Source organism: Pteronotus mesoamericanus, unplaced genomic scaffold (assembly GCF_021234165.1).
Source record: "Pteronotus mesoamericanus isolate MK-2021 breed Mesoamerican mustached bat unplaced genomic scaffold, CSHL_Meso_final contig_180, whole genome shotgun sequence".
Taxonomy (NCBI): domain Eukaryota; kingdom Metazoa; phylum Chordata; class Mammalia; order Chiroptera; family Mormoopidae; genus Pteronotus; species Pteronotus mesoamericanus.
In genome coordinates, this window is record NW_026555076.1 from 5,646,942 (window position 1) to 5,649,947 (window position 3,006).

A 3,006-nucleotide genomic window follows, 5' to 3' on the forward strand; every position below is an offset into this window, starting at 1 on the left:
CACACAGAAGAAATTTCCCTGAAATCAACCAACTAGAAAGTGTCAGATCATAGATTTGAAAAGAGAACTTACGTCTGTTTCCATATTTTGACTATTGAATTCACAATCACGTACTTCCATCTACTGCTACAAATTTCATTAAACAAACAAACCTGTCTCATTAAAGTCCTCCAACAAATCCCTTGTCTCTAGATACAACCAAATGCTCCTACCATGGGCCTTGGTTCATTTTCCACTGATATTTGGAAATAACGTCAGTAGTATCTGGGTTACTTATTGATCATCTCCAGGTGTCTGAACATACTGTGTTTGATTGAAATAAGTTTCTCATTTTTGACCTCTGGTGAAAAGTCTTATATTTTCAGGACAAGCTCAAAATATATGCTCATTTGGAATTCTTACCGCAGATCTTCAGTCAGTTAAGTGCTTATTTTTTTGTGTTCTAGGCACTTTCTTTATTCTATCATTATCACAGCCTGCATTAGTTTTGATAGAGATCTGAAAATTTTATCTCTTATTTGAAAGAAAGTGTCATCTGAAAAAGAAGATAATACATTATGGGTGTAGCATATAAAACAAAGTCAATATAAATCAGGAATACTTTGCATCTACAATAAAAATTTGATAAACGAATATTAGTAAATATAAAATATTCTTATCTATAGATTTTATTTTTATAATGTCCAGCTTTTGAGCATTTTGTTTTGATTTACCAACTCTATTGATTTGTAGAAGTACTCTGCTGTGCTTAGTAGATGTTTATTTAATTAAACAATCTACTAAAGTGCTTAGAGTCAGTGCTTTGATGGGAAGAAAAGTAGGTGTTCAAAAATAGATTCAGAATATGGTCAGACTAGTACATAATTTTTTGACAATGAGATTAAAATATAAAAATAGATGTCTTGAGATAGTCTATATACAATCAAGATAATTTCCCTGTCACTAAAATATTCTACAAACTCATCATCTACTTTCATTTTAACAAAATGCTCATAAAGCAATGTTATCCTTGATAAGTGAATTCCCAGGCATTTTGAAATTAGGAAGGGAAACTTGACTTATTTACAAAATTGTACTATGTTTTTATTGCAAATAAATAAGTTGGTATTTCAGTTAGATTTAATTTTCTATAACTTTATTTCAAATTTATATGAAATGTAAACCAAATAAAACACATATAGTTTATTTTGAGAGACTAAAACGAATATTTTCTATGGTAAATTAGTAGTGTCTAATGAACTGTCTTTGAATTCTCAATTAATATACAAAAAGAGTTTCCTTGAAATATTTAAGCATTCAACACCTGTACTGTAATCTGAAATTTAAATAGAACTATAAATGATGAAATTTTGTTTAAGAGAAACAATAAAAAACACATTCATGGATTATCCTTTTAAAAAATAATATTTTGAGTAACTACAAATAACATAGCAACATAATTGCTGTTGATTATTAAATTCCATTAGGGGTATCCCGTGCCCCAGTACATCACTGTTATATGTACAAGAAAAAAAAAATCCATATATTTAACGAAGCTGGAGTTAGAAAAGATTTATCTAATTTTGGTAGGAATATCTAGGAATTTGAACTCTTCCATGAACTGTAAGAAAATTATAATCCAAAATTTTTACTATGGTTTATAAGAATCTAACTCTTTAACTTTGAATTATACAATGTTTTCATCTATACCTAAGCTCCAGCATTTTTCTGGCTCTCCATATGACAAAGGCATTCTTGATCTTGATCTTGTCTGTTTTCCTGACCTGCATTGTTGATCTACTAATATCTTCATAGGCTATTTTATCAACAAGGATGGTACAGAGTGAATGTTTTATAAACCTTTGGGAAATGATATAGCCCTACATTTTAACTACCAAAGGATGATTTATCTCTCATTTCACCAGTTATCTGGTTAGATTCTTAGCTTTTCCTCTTCACCACCACTGAATAATATCTCTACAAGGTTCCAGAGATATAAAATCAATATGGCATATAAGAGTAGTCTTTTTCTCTTTTTATTAAATTGGTTGAGTGACATAGGTTAATACAATTTTACAGGTTTCAGGTGTACAATTCTATACTACATTATCTGTGTATTGTACTGTGTGTTCACCATCCCAAGATAAGTTGCCTTCTATCACCACTTATTACCCCTTTTATCCTCTTTTACCTCCCACCATCCCCCATTTCCTCTGGTAATCACCACACTGTTGTCTGTGTCTATATGTATTTTTTTCTTTAATCCCTTTACCTTTTTTTTTAATAAAAACAATCACATAGTATTTATTGTTGTCTGGTAATAACAAAAGGGTAATCAAAACAATATGAACAAATGTTAGAGGACTATACCCGCAACAAACTATAACAAACCTAAAAAACACAAACTGTGTTGCTTCTTAACAATTTCTCACTTCATTAGTCATTTCTAGTTGGAGACACTTTGGAGGAGAGTAATATTATCTCCTTTCAGCATGATCTGACCTAGTTGTTTTTTTTGACTTTGTTTTAGAATGAATCTCTTCTGCATCATCTAATACAAGGTTCATGTATTCATCAAAACCAATCATACAGCCCTCTATTCGCACATTTACTTGCTCATAAAGCCACACCTGAATCTGAGATCTATTTTGCAAGTATCTGAAGATAAGGTTAATGGGCTGCACCATCACCTTCTGCACTTTTTGGCCCTGGCCACGGTACACCATGGTGGAAGCTGACAAAAACTAACACGCGTGCTACATCAAAGACCTACTACTGGAATCCCCTTTACCTTTTTAACCTAGGCCCACTATACTCCCTTTTGACAGCTGTCAGTTTTCTGTATCTATGTCTGTTCCTATTTTGTTGTTAGTTTTTTGTTGTTGTTATTGTTCATTAGATTCCACATATAAGTGAAATCATATGGTACTTGTTTTACTCTGACTAGCTTATTTCACTTACATAATATGCTCCAGGTCCATCTATGCTGTTGCAGAAGGCAAGGTTTCCTCCTTTTTAACAATCAAG

The 3,006-nt window shown here is 31.7% G+C and overlaps 1 pseudogene; it reads right to left on the minus strand.

Moving 5' to 3' along the window:
- Positions 1–2,398: 2,398 nt before the first annotated feature.
- On the minus strand, positions 2,399–2,713 carry LOC129065486 (small nuclear ribonucleoprotein E-like; annotated as a pseudogene).
- Positions 2,714–3,006: the final 293 nt, after the last annotated feature.